The sequence below is a fragment of the Gymnodraco acuticeps genome, unplaced genomic scaffold (genome assembly GCF_902827175.1).
Source record: "Gymnodraco acuticeps unplaced genomic scaffold, fGymAcu1.1, whole genome shotgun sequence".
NCBI lineage: Eukaryota > Metazoa > Chordata > Actinopteri > Perciformes > Bathydraconidae > Gymnodraco > Gymnodraco acuticeps.
Window position 1 is genome coordinate 522,589 of NW_022990701.1, and position 15,033 is coordinate 537,621.

Below are 15,033 nucleotides of genomic sequence, written 5' to 3' on the forward strand. Positions count from 1 at the left end.
CATGGACCCATGATTAAGGAGCTGATAGAAAATCTATATTATTGGCAGTAAGACAGATGCTCTCAAATGAAGAAAAATGGTCCCTGGGCATCGCACAAGCAAGTCTGATCACCTAAGCAGACCCATCTCTAATGCACTCAGTTCCACTCCAGCTGGAGAACATATTGGATGTTGTGTGCCAGCCAGAGGTCTGGGGACACAGCGGGGGAAATGACACACCCCTGAGTAAAAAGGGAAAAACACAAGAAGGGTGATGGGAGCAAAAAATATGCTTTCAAGGCCGATCCATCTTGATCGGACACGAGGGGGAGAATATAATCGCGCCCAGGGGAAAAGAGGATAGGGAAGAAGCGAGTTGGAGGAGGATGAGGGGTAGGGACGAATGCGAGGGAATACAGTGGAGGATGTTTTTGATTCCAATGAGGGACAAGTGTCTCTGCGGTGGGACACTGGGAGCTTCAGTTAGCGCTTAATGTCTTCTAGCAGTCCCCGAGCAGAGAAAATAACATTGCTTGGTTTATAAATCTAATCATCGTCCCTTGCCAAACACCTGTCTCAGTGTTTACTCCACTGCTCATCTTTCTGTGTCCTCATCCTCTCTCTCTCCCTCTCTGTGCAACAGAGGAGAGCAGCGCGGTGGAAGAAAGTCACCCTGACTTTGAACAAACAGCGCGTAATGACAGTGGGCCGCACATAATCGAGGAGATGGAGATTAACATGCATCACATTCAGTGATTGTCGCCCCTATCCAAACCTCAGGGGTTACAGTGGCCCCTTCTACTCTTTAGATTGCTCTGCCTCAATCCACTAATAAAACTCTCAGTTTAAACAGCCAGGGGAGGCTTTGTTAGGACTGCTTTAAGATAATTGATGTATGCCTCTGAGAGATGTACAGTATATATTGGGATTATTTTGATTTGCAGCCAAACGTAAACTCAGCACCTGTTCAAATACAACCCTTATACATTATTGTCTGTGAGGGAAATAACTCTTCAGCAGCTCACTCTGGAGATTTGATTAAGCTCCTGTGCAGCATTGCTGGTTTATTCTACAAATTCTACAAAGTCAAGCAAAGAAAAGGGCATAGACATTAACTTCCTGACTGAGTGTATTCGGCAGTGACACAAACCTTATTTTTTTGGAAACAGAAGTATTTTATCATGCACAACTGACCCCAAATTAGCTTTGAAGATTCTGTGGAGAGCTGTGAATTAAAGGAAGCGTGTCTCCCCCCACCCTCACCCTTCACCTCCCCTTCACCTCCGCCCATCTCTTTCTGTCTGTTGGAGCTGGCAACGAAACAATTCTGCCTGCAAGCCCATCTTTTTTTTCTTCTATCTAATTGGCCCAGGATCTCTTTTATGACAACACTTAATCAGACGACTTTGTTAGAGTGACACAAGTAATGTGCTTAAAATGGCTGCTAAGAAATTGGCACAATTCAAAAGATAATTAGTTATCAGGAAAGAGCATTACATTTAACAGTTATTTTCTTTTGAAAGCCTCCCTTGCAATTCACAAACACATTTTCCAATGAAGTAACATATAGTGGGATTAGCTTTAAAAAACGATCTGTACCCTGCTGGTCTGACAGGCTCCTGATCTATGAGCCATATGCGTTGTGTGCGTATAAATATCATAGAACAACTGCTCCATTAAGAGGCAATAAATCATGTCTATAAAATAAAAGTATCCTGCTGTGTGTCAACTCTTCAATTACCTCTTCTCAGAAATAACAACACTCCCGATAACAATCCGGAAGACAACATAATGACGTTGAGTTGAAACATGACTTACTTCTTGCTAAGTTCAAAAAGTAAGGAGGTCCTTTGTTTAATAAATGTAATACACAAGCTGAAATTGCCCAATAAACATATACAGCACTGGCTATTGAAAGAGAAGACAACAGGTAATTAATCGAGGTGACACCTTGAGAGTTCGTCAATGAATAACGTCCCGCTGCGGTTCTTGGTCGAAAGAAATCTGACAACTCGTACAATGACTTTAATCAATTAAATGATACCCTGAAGGAGAATGTCCCTAATTTAAAAATTAAAAAAGGTACCCAGAGATTAGAGGAAATTCAATATTTATAAGACTAATTAGCTTTCCAAAACCACCACACTTGGCAAACAAAAACAAAATAATGGTTCCAGTTTGAGTTAATATATTCAGCTTCCTTTTCAATGAGAAATAAACAGGGTACCACTGGATTTTCATTGTATTAGCAGGACCATTATTAGCCCGTTCCCCTGCTACTGTAAACACTATAATTACTTCTGTTTGGTGGTTAGAAAGCCCATACAGATGGTGAACGCAATTATTTGTGATTCTATTCCTTGTTGAAATGAGCAGGCATACAGCGGTTTAATAGCATGGCCAAATGTTTTGTTTTGTTATGAGTTTTTTTAGTGAACAGTGCACAGTCAACATCAACGTTTTATGAAACACAGAGATGTGATGTACTGGGATTTAGCAAATGTCTATTTTCAGCCTAAATAAGAAAATATAAAATGTCATGTTCGAAGTAAATTTGGAGATACATTAGGGGTGCCCACACTTTTTTGACTGGTGAGCTACTTTTGAAATGACCAGCTCACCGAGGTCTACCAACCAAAAATAAAATCCCAAATTGCAAGGGTTGCTGAATAACACGTTTTATTTATACATGGGATAACTACAATAGGGCTGCAACAAACAACTAATTTGATAATCGATTAATCTATCGATTAATCGACTATTCGGACTATTACTGTATGCCTTGCACAATTTCTCAAACCCTCTTATTTAGCCATCAACTTTTAGATTTAGCTTGAGGTTGTTTTAGGCATGTGGAAACTAACAATGAAGACAATACAGATGAATACTTGATTCAAAAATACATATATTATTCAATTAACATTGCTTTTTATTTAAATTAAATAAATAATATTTTACATCAAAAGAAACAACAGTGTTTTAACAAATCGTATTAAATAATCTGATGACAGAACTGTAAACAGAATAGCTGAAACTTTAACAAACTAAATACCTCAGTTACCTCTAATCATTAACCCATGTTTGTATAATGTAGTTAACTCCGTGTGTTGCTGCTAGCATACATAACACCTGACGTGGAAACGTTACTCGTGGATGGGGATAGAGAGCTGCTAGAAAGACGGTCGAACCCGGTGCATTCCTCCGTCTGAATGTGGAGCACTTTTGATAAATGTTTAGACACATTGCTCGTGTTACCGCCCTTACATGCTAAACACTCTTGGCAAGGAGCATTGTCCACCTCAAGACGGGTAACATTTAACCACACCTTGGAGCGCTTCTCTCCGCCATCTCCTCCGTGTGTTGCTGCATGTAGCAGCTGCGTGTGTGTAAACTGCCCCGCCCCCTCGCACACAGACCGGGGAGAGAGAGATCTCGTCTCGATTGGAAAGATCACAAATACACCGACCATAGACGCATTTGTTTGTCTTTTTGCATATTAGAAACGAGTTGGCGACACTAAGACTGCGACATCATGTTTGTGTAGCAATAATACATGACCTTTCTCTTTCTCAACTCGCTACTCGGAGGGAAGTCGCTGTCATATGCCTTGTGAACACTCCGATAATGCCTCTCCACGTTACCTTTCTTTCAGAGCGACGCTTGCTTTACAAATAAGGCAAATAACCTTTGAATGTGACAAAATATTCTTCCTCCCATTCTGGGTGGAAGTGGTATGTTTTTAGCTTTTTGCTCGGTCCCGCACTCATTTTGTTGTTTGTCTCTTTAACTTGACTGATTTTATATCGCTTTGCATTCTGGGTTAACAGACTGGAAAGCGATAGGTCGCTTTTTCTGTCAATCAAGTAAACTCCTGAATTAAGTGGCAGGGAGGCCAAGGGAGGAGGGATCAAAAACCTGTTTTGTCTATTTTAACGGAGCTGGATTTTTTTTTTTATGAATGACTCGCGATCTACCAGCATTGCCCCCGCGGTCGACCGTCGACGTACTGGGCACCTCTGATTTGATGGTTGCTTTGTCTTGGTTTGTAGATTCAACCTTATATTTCTTATTGCACAACTTTTTTGTGCTCTGAATATAGTGAAAGTGGTACAGCTCTGGAACTAATTATGTTGATGACAATGTGCATGTCATTAAAGATAGTCAAATGGACAGAAACAGACAACTAGAGGAGTAAAAGTGGCCAACCAATGTTCTCTTTCTGCTGCCTTGTGAACCTACATAAGGGAGGTTCACACAGGGAAGGACACTTGTAATATATTTTCAAAGGCCTGAATCAAAACAGACCTTGGTGGGAGAAGTTCATCAACAAAAACTTCAAAGCAGCATTATTTCTATGGCCGTCAGGTGCTATTCTCAGTGGGAAGCCTCTCAGAGGAAAATACCTGACAGCCACGGAAATCGACCAAAACACCACCGGCTTCCCCCCGCTTAACTGTAGGGAAGTCAAAAACACACAGCAAGACCTGGACAAGCTATGTTGTTCCTTTTCTGTGGATATTTCCCACAGAGGATCTAGTCCTTCAGGACACCTTGAAACGGTGCATTGCCTCTGGAGGAGGAGTGGTCTGAGAAACATAATTGCCAGGATCCTACACGGGCAACAGGAATGCTGCAGCCGTGAAGTGTAGCAGGGGAAGTGTGGATGGGATTCTTGACCTATATAAAGCTGGACGGGTGGGCTAAATATAGCACCGGCTACTTTTCACTGAAGACAGATGTTGGGACACAGGACTGTAATAACGGGGAACGCCAGCTAAGGGTTACTGAGAGTCCTGATTTGTATTGGGGATGAATGGCATTACCATGTGACTCAGCAGTACATCCACATTTTGCAACTTGAGGACTGACTCAATCAACAAGACTACACTGCAGGCATTGTTCATGGAGCGGGCCAGAATCACCAGGGGACCCTAAACTAAGCACACACTCTCCGGCTTGTCTGGACCACTTGAAATATATTCCCAAAGAAAAAACTGCCCTGGTTTCCTCTTGATGAAAAATACTTCCACAAAAATACATATACTCAGTCTGAATCTGGAATTAATGCAAAACAAGCTGTGTAACTTATGTTAAAGTTTCATAAACAAATCTGTTTGGTAAGGGCATGTTATGCTTGAAACGGATGAGTTAGCATCACATTTTCCATCAAAAACAGGACGATTTATCCCGACTACAGCAGCGTGATAAAACTCTCCAACATGTAAATTTATGCAATGTAAAAAATATGTTTGTCTGCTGCAATACATCTGTAATATGCCGAATGGGAGCTATGTCGAGGCAATATGCATACTTGCACAGGATTTGTGAGTTTTAACGCATCCTATTTGTTCCAGTCCCATCACACACACTTCTGTATTCTTGCATGACGAGAAGTGTCTTCACACTACATTTACTTTTATGCTGGTGCTTCACCAGTGTCAGAAACAGTCTCGGATAAGCTGTTTTCATAGAAGAAGCAAGGTGGAAAGAAAATGTGCAGAAAGGATACTATTTCGTTTAACCAATCACATCAATACAGGCTGGAGCTCAACAGAAGGTGTTTGATGAAGGCTGTGTGCAATGTTTATACATTTCACAGATTTTGAGAAAGTCTAAAGGGGGAGATGATGAGAAAGCTGTTCATGTAGAAAAAGAACACCAGAGTTAGAATATCCCTGGTGTTACATAAATACAGGCTACTTTGGCAGACACATCTTCATAAATACATTATTCCTGGTTAGTTAGACACAAATACATTATTTGTACTGTCAACATGAATACTTTCCCATTGCATTGCAGCTGTGGGAAGTAGCTACTGCATGTTAAATATTACAATTAAAACAATATTCAGTTCGGTCCAGCCCATTACAGTAACAGGCCATGAGAAGTAAAAAAAGATGGTCTCAATTGAACACCGTGGAACATGTGTGTGGTGTCAGGATGTGGTTTGGATGAGAAAAGGTCAAGAAACTGTTCTCACCCTCTCCGCCTGTTCTGTTTACCACAGGCCTGTAGAGACCTACAAAACATGAGCAGAAGAATAGATGCTGCTTCATCCTGCAGGCAATAAGACTGTTAAACAACTGAACTGCTGAAACTATTTCATAACATTCATCTGCTACTTAGTAATTATGTATCTATTATATCATTCCAATAACTTGTATATAGACTCGTATTGCACTATTCCACTTTTTTTCTTTTTGTATTACTTTTAATATAGTATATTTTAATATTGTTTTAATATTGTCTGCTTATCTGTATTATTGTGTTGCATTGTTGGAGAAGCCTGCGACCTAAGATTTTCAACGACATAATTACTCTAGCTATGTTAGTTTGACAATAAAGAACCTTGAACCTTGCTGGTCTCACTGTTCATGGCGGTATGAGCTGATTGTGGTGAACTGCCGATGCTTATGGGAATGGAGAGGTGCTGGTCATTCAAAGCATTGAGCATCCTCCAAATGAAGCAACAGCATTTTTCCATTGGATTTCTGTATAATGCAGAAAATAAGCTCTGTGGCGAAGACACATGTGTGACTTAACACTTTATGTCCAGCAGAATAATCTGCATATATTAAGACCACTTGTTGTTGTTAATATGTGGTGTTTCTCAGTGATAGTGCAATTGCCACATGTAAGAAGCTATCCTTAGGCTATAAAGGAACTACATCAGTGTTGCATGGGTGCACATCACCACCTCTAAGCAAAAGGAAGATTTGTGTTGGCTTGATGACTTTTATCAGAGTCATTTAGTCCCTTGCTGTTATGACAGCTATCCTCCATGACATCTTCAGCTTGTGTTAACAACTAAAAAACACTTCGAGACAAGGTAACCTGAAAAGGTTCAATGCTAACTAGTTTGGGGGTTTTAGGACTCATTCCTGCACCTCTCCAATGGTCTTCTTTTCAACTGATGTCATGAATATAATTCGCGTTTAACAAAACTTTACAATCTATATTTTCATGTGATCTGCTAAAAACATCTCATTACTTTATATAGACACTTGGATTCTTGTATTTCAATTCTGACTTTACTATTTATGTGTGATTTTATCCATATTTATCTTAGTTTTGATGGTAAATTGACTGCATTAATATAGAGATGTTTCAGTCTCTGCAACACCTGCTAGGTAGAATAACATTCAAACTCATTAATTTTGTCCATCCTGAACAATTTGAGGGAAAGTATCTTAACCAAGGTCACATGGACATCATTACTGCAGGAGCTAGGAACAGCTGCCCCATGTTATTTTGCAGCTGCTTAATAGTGAGTTTATTAATGTATTAACTTTTTCCAACATAATCTAACAGGAACTACTGTCAATCATCTATCAGCTGCTAATACACTTCAAAATGTTCACACACACTTACTGGGATTGACACAGTAGGATGCAACATTGAGAACACACACTACTGTGGCGTTAATGGCCTTTACCGCTGTGCAGAGCCCTTTAAATTAATGTACGACAGTTGTTGTGTGCCAAATAATTAAAGTTGGATATAAGGCCTGATATGCTGTATGAATTGGATTAGGGCGAGCACTAAGAATAAATCACGAGTAGAAATGTAATAACAGTCTATTAATCCCTCACCTCACCCAACCAACACACACACATTATCCATTGTCTGCTTCCAATACGAGCTACACACACATTGCATAATTACTGCAGCATGATACATGTCCTGTTGCAGATGAAGATGATCTAAAGGTTACATACGTTTCTGTCAATGAAGACTGCTGGCATACATTCAGTGTGAAGTCATTGGAAAGTTCAGTGCGGATCAATGACAATTGAATGAGCGTGGGTGGAGACAAGGCTTTAACATGAGAGGGCAGGCGATGCAGAGCATAACACCCAGATGACGACCTTCATCCCCACTCTCTCAATTAATACTACATTGTCAACAATAACGTAGTTGGGGGTCAAACTAAGCCATAAAGCCTCTCTGCAGAACATTAAACAACTCTATAAATGCTCACACATGCTCATGAGTGTGGTTCAAGTGTAATGACTCTAAGGCACTAATGGCACATTTCCACTGCAGCGGGGTAGCCCCGTTTAAGCGTCCCTAAGCGTCCTCGCTCAGGCCTCGGGCTGCCTCGCTGGCCGTGGCGCATTTCCATTACAGTTTAGGACCTGGGGTAGCAACAGGTAGCAACGCAGTGTAGGCGGGGCGATCAGCTTTTTTTTTTTTCACATTTCGAGTTGTTCGGTCGATTGATCATCCCCAATGAGATGTAGGAACGTCGTCACCTCCTCCTCGGTCGACCACGGTGTACTTTTCTTTGACGTTGCCATTTTTGTAGCTCCTCCGTTTACAAAAATTCTGCAAGCTTGCTTCTAGATCTTGTGACGATTCTCTCTGACCAATCAGCAGTCGAGAGTGTTCACGTCACTAGTTCAGCCCTGGCCTGATAGAACCACGATTTTATGGGGCCGGAAAAAGTACCCGCTAGCCGGTGCTATGCTGTATGGAAAGGCCACCAAAAACTGGCCTGGCCGCTTGAGGACGATTAAGGACGCTTAAACGGGGCTACCCGCTGCAGTGGAAATGCGCCATAAGGCTTCATATTCATATATTTATTTTTCAACATCCATAAAAGAGACCACATAACAGCGTCTCCTCTCGTCCCTGTTCAACTGATGGTTATGTTGTGTGACCTCTCCTGAATAAGGAACACACATCTAGACCACCACTGGTTCACTGGATAACATTACGGTTATTAATATTGTTTGAATGAGTTTTGTGTTTAAATTGTGTATTTTCTTTTGGTTTAAACCCTGGCTTGACATGGACATGCTCAAATGAATAGGAATAGTTCCACTTGATATACTGTTTTTAGCATCTGTGTAATAATTATATGGGACCACTTCTATGTTAGAAATGGTTAAACACTTAGCCTGGCTTTGTCGTAAGGCAATACAATCCACATACCAACACCCCGGCTGCTGAGTGTCGCTCCATATTAGGTGTAAAGATATGAGACACACAGATGTGGCACTTGTTTTTGTTACCTGAAAATCTGCAACGGGATCTTTTTCGTGGCGCTGGGAGACCGAACTGAACAGAGCCATAAGAAATACCTCATGTGAGGACGCACTAACAAGCCTTTGTCTGTGCTTTCATTGGGGGATTGGAAGGGATGCTGCATGCAAACAAAACCGTCTGGATGCATCTGTGTTTTAGGGAGGAAGAAAGAGTGTGTGTGAGAGCGACAGAGACACACAAAGAAGCAAGAGCTACTGTTGCTCTGGGTTGTGATAGCTGTGTGCTGCAGAGAAGGACTGCTCTGTCGTCAGATTGCTGTCCCGATCACATTATGTGACTATTGTGGAGTGCACTTTACAGAAATGATCTGAAGCAGGGTGGTCACACATTAAAGGACATTTCGTGATACTATTTTAAGCTCGACATTAGGCTACACTGTGTGACCTTATCGCAACGTCTTTCCCGTGCATGCATCTTTTAGAGGGGAACAAATATCAACTTAAATGAACAGCTTTAGTGCAGTTTGCAGAAGTCCACAGGTATGAAATGAGATTGATAACGCTGCAATAAATGTCTTTATCTGGGTATGTCTTTGAAAAGTGCTTAAGGAAGCAGTTTAAACGAAATAGGTAAAAGCTTGAATACACTAAATGGCTGGTGATTTCTAGAAATGTTACTTTACTTTAAAATGCATTTAATTTGTACCAATATTTCCCCTTGTTATGTGTCTGTGTTTATTATATCTAACCTATTTTAAACTAATGAATTTAATATTTTGGGAGAATAAAAATGTTGGTATTTTGGGTTGTATTAGTTTACATCTTATGTTATTTGGTCAGTGTTCTTCTTTTAGCTTGTAATGTTTCTTTTTATTACATCAACTCTCATATTTGAGATGTTTTAGTAATATATATATATTACAAATACCTTCTGTTTAGTGTTTGGGCCCCTTTTCTTAAGCTGACTTTACTGTTTGTGAATAAGATGAATTGATTTATTGATACTGAAACATTGAGGGATTGTTTTTCGTGTCAACATATTATTTTCCAGATCAAGGATTAACTGTTATCCTTGATATTTCTCTTTGTCTCTCTTTTGTTTTATTCCAGCTCTACAGAGAAGAAGCTCAGCTGGTGTTCTCCTTGTTCTTCCTCGTCTCTCGTTGCAATCCTTATTTGCCCCAACTATTTAATTCAATTTTCTTCCATTATATTCTTAGTTTTTTCTCTTTCTTGTGCAAATGAGGCCTAAATGATATGACATAATTGTTACAAGTGTAAAGTATGTCCATTGCTGTTTTGTTACAGGCACATATGTTAATTCATGTTCTCGCAGGATTTGCGGTGTTGCTTAGCGACACAACACTAATTGCGGTCTACCATTATCCACTGTATTAACAGTCATTAAATATGTGCTTCTATCAGAATCGGGAATAAAAAATACACTTTTTAGAAATGAGTCTGAATTGGTTTCAATTTCAATAATCTTTAGGTGTATTCCATACTTTACAAGCATTACTCTACAGTTGTACTTTCACAGTAATAATTTCCATGAGAAAAAAGGAAGCTCCATTTTTAGGAAAAAAGTAACACGAGAGCGTCAATCTGATTAAATTCCTGCTACTTTAAAATAAATGATTGGTTGCTTGTTGAGACTATGTGTGTGTGTGTGTGTGTGTGTGTGTGTGTGTGTGTGTGTGTGTGTGTGTGTGTGTGTGTGTGTGTGTGGTGTGTGTGTGTGTGGTGTGTGTGTGGTGTGTGTGTGTGTGTGTGTGTGTGTGTGTGTGTGTGTGTGTGTGTGTGCCTGCGTGTGTGTGTGTGTGCCTGCGTGTGCTTGTCTGATTGAATAAAATGTCTGTGCTGAAAAACTTGCGACTAGATCCTATTTGTTAGGAACTTTACAGGTGGGAAATAGTACACTTGCCACCATCAATAACAATATGAATGCTGGAGCAGACTGCAGTGCCAAATACAATTCATGAAAACACTGACCAGCAGGCAGGGATTACCAATACAATCTCAAATAAGCATCAGCATGGATCTTTTTCAATAGGGGGAATGAAACTGAGATGTTTGCTCTGAGGGGGGTGCTGGACTAAAGGTCAGTTTATTACATTTATTGAAATAGATTATCCTCCGGGCCGTTGCACATGCCATATGTTCTTCAGTCTGCTCCTTGTCCCTGCATGTACAGGCTACAGAAGCTATGTTTAGATATGTCAACATGGCTGAGCTGCAGAACAACAGAAGATCTTAACCTTGTGCTGGAACTAGATGAAGATCTAGGAGAACACCAGCATTATTACATTCAACATATCTCATTTGAAATGCTGACATATTTTACTATTCACTAATATGCCATATCTTAAAGCTGCCTTCATATGACCAGCGATTCTATAGTGAGAGCGGTGTATCCCTGGGCGTTGTGAACCGCTCAAAATGATTGCCAAGAACTTTGCTCAAATCATTTAACCTTGCAATGCTGACTTTCAAGGTGAAATCAATCAGCTGTATGAAGCAGTGCAAGCTAGCAGGGGAGTTCAAAAACAAAACTTTAGTAGCTGTTTTCACAGCAAGACTCTGCACCCAACCTCTCGTTGAGCAAATCGCAAATGGCTTGAAGGCAGCTTAAGTATACATTTAAACTAAATAATTGAGCATTTGTTCACTTTAGCTTATGGTTTATGTTAAATTCATTGGCCTTTTACAGTTTCAAGCTCATGGAAGTCCCTCATCCTGTTTCAGTCCCGCCTCAAAACCCACCTCTTCAACTCTGTATCCATAAGCCCCCCCCCCCTCTCAACCAACTTCAACCTGACTGATTTTCTGTTTTGTTTTGTTTCTTTTTGGTTTTGTCTTGTTTGTCTACCCTCCCTCCCAAATGTAAAGCGTCTTTGGGTTCAAGAAAAGCGCTGTAGAAATATCATTTATTATTATTATTATTATTATTACATGCCTTAAAAAGCTATTTTGACAGTCAAACACACACATTACTGGGAATGAACTGAAACAAAAACATGCAATGTGGAGATAAAGATGATAACAGCCATGTGAGTCTTAGGGCTCCCTAAGGGGGTCAAAGTCACTTAAAAAAACTCGATAGGAAAGGTCATCCGTAACTCTGCTATGAAAACTAGCCTTTCAAAATCTGATTAGTGCAGGCAGCAAAGAGCTCCCTTCTTCTTCTCTTTGGTGAATGAAAGGGATTTAAGAGCTGTCTTTTCACAGGTCATTGGAAAAGACAAGGCAAGGATTTAACATTCTGCTCGCTCTCCGTGTTAAAAAGACACAGCGATGAGGTTCTGCAAAGCTATGCGTCCTCCTGAATAATGTAACTTCAGACTAACATGGAGCCATTTAGATATGTGAACCTTATGCAAATAGTGGAGGGTCTGTACTCTGACCGTAATAATAATATAACCTCTCTGCTTCCTCCTTTGCCGGCCACAAAAAGAGAAGTGCAAAAAGCCAAAACTTTAGGCTAGACATATTTATTTTATTACTGCTGCACCTCCATCTCTGCCTCATATTGAAAAGAAAAAAGCCCACATACATAAATAAGAGACAATTCCAAGGTGCAGTATACTATTACTGAGTAATGCAACAAAATACATATTTGACCTTGACCTAAAATAAAGGATGCATGTTTAGACTAGACACAGTCAGCATTCATTACAAACACATGAAAGCTATTTACGTCTTCCAGCCCCTGCTGTGTGTTTGTGTCTAAGCATGCCAATGTCCAAACCAACACATTTATTTGCACCTCCAAACTCCTTCTGCTCACACACTAAGTATCCATGAGAGGCCATTTGCGTAAATTCAGATGATCAACACAATAGAGATACAGCACGTACAGCAGTGCAGCCTTACCAGTGGTACTTTACTCCAAACAGTGTCAACACTATGAGTCAACATGAGCTTCTTGTTATGGTAATGGGGGAAACATGGCACAGTTGATATGGAGCATGCATGATTGGACAAACACAAAAACAATAGAGGAGAACTATCCTTGTTGTTGAGATGCTCCAAACATCAGCCGGTGACTCTAGAGATTTCCGAAGGTCAAAGAAGTCAGACATCAAAACAACTACAGCAGTAAAATGAGCATTAACCTTCTCGTAGTGACTACACAAGCCTTTCAACCTTGAATCTGTTTTGCACACATTTTATAAAGTGGCAGGGAATGAAAACTGAGATAAATAATTGTTTAAAGATATTTGGATATTTTGGATTTTGTATTCCTTGAAGAAAGTAAGATCAGATGTGCTTGTTTCAAATGCTGAATGTTGACTTACTATTTTAGAAATTGAAGCTAAACAAAAAGGTAAGACCTGATTAAAATTCAACGTATTAAAATGTTACTGTTGGAAATCACAAGTCTCCTCTTTACCTGCATCCCAAGACTGTCTCTCGAGATCTTTCCCTCAAAAGGCTTCAATCAGAATAAGGGAAACCACTATCCCTAATACTGTTATGTTGGGAGGAAAGGGAGGGGAATGTATTTCTTTAGATCCATTAATGATAGAAAAATCATCCACCGTATATCCACCAGCTTGATTACAACACAGTGTTAAACAGCCTGTTGGATCCAGAGTTTTAAAGTGCACACTATCTCAGATGTTCAGTGAACCACACCACCATCATCTGCAGTTGTATCAGTCACGTAAAGGCCTTTGCACATATGTTGTACACCCATGAAAGTGAGTTATTTTGGCTGATATTTGCAATTTGACTGATCTCTCCCTACGTGTCCTATTAGATATGTTTTCCAGTTAAGGTTGAACAAGCTATACCCTTACCCTATTATTCTTATTAGTGCAAGGGGTCCAGTGACATTACACACAAAACAGAAAAGCTCTGTTTACCTCGAAATTGGCCCATGGGGTAATCATCCAATATAAGTGGAAACAGCGGTGTGGATGTCAGTGTTTGTCCTCTTGCATAAAGGACAAAATACACTGGTTTTATGCACTTAATGTTTGGAAATGGACTTACATCTAGCGCCAATCTACTTTCCGACAACTCATAGCTCTTATATACTACATTTTCCCTTTCGCACACATACGCTACATGGTGCCAAACCTCTCATCATCTGACCTACTGCTCATTCACACACTCACATACCATTTGCTATGCATTCAGGAGCAATTTGAAGTACAATTTCTTGCCCAAGGACACTTTGCCATGTGGACTGGAGGAGCCGATCTTGCGATTACCGGACCGCCCGCTCTATTTGGTAAACATGGCAGCTCCCTAATATTTGCAATCCTTAAACTTCTTTCAACTTTTCATATCTTTGGTAGGCTGCAAAATCCCATCTTACTTTAAAAGTGGGAAAGGATATAAAAATGAGAGAAACTGCAGATACAAACTTCACAGAGATGAGATAAGTCTTAAGCCTCCAGATGTGTGAGTTATACAACATCACTAGGAGAGAGCGTGTGTGTATGTGCGCTATGCATACAGTCATATGTCCAAATGTACACATTTCTTCAGATTTTTAACCGTTTGATTTAAATTACCATAAAGATGGAATTATGTAGATTTTACTCCCTTATAAATTATGTTGAGATGGAGCTAATTGTTTTATGATGCAAGAAATAAAAACATTTGAATATCTAAAGCCATTATATGTCTACAAATATACACTACATTGCATTATTGAACAGCGAGGCTGACAGGATATTATGCATGACCTCGCGTTCTTTGGTGCACAAATTGGAAATGGAGCGAGTAGAAGGATTGCATTGCTCTCCGTTACATGGTCCCAGCAGGGTGCTTGAATGAGGCACAAAACCAATTTAATCTCCGAGCAAAAATTGAGTATGGCATAAAAAAAAAACAGAAACCTGTGAGACACGATTTTATACACCTACTCTCCCTTTTTCCTCCCTCTGTTGTCCTCATTAGAGTGCTCTCATCCCTTGGACAAGGACTTGAGCTGTGCCCCTAGCATGCCTTCGCACCACAGATTTATTAAATCTTTCCTTCCTATCTTTGTCTCCAAACACATCCCACTTTCCTTTCCTCGCAACATGTATCTGTTGTGTTGCAAAGACAG

The 15,033-nt window shown here is 40.1% G+C and overlaps 1 protein-coding gene across 8 annotated transcripts in view; it reads right to left on the bottom strand.

Annotated features, from left to right (window-relative positions):
* Positions 1-15,033, bottom strand: part of inpp4b (inositol polyphosphate-4-phosphatase type II B) — a 318,245-nt gene that overhangs the window by 92,837 nt on the left and 210,375 nt on the right. The window lies entirely within an intron of this gene.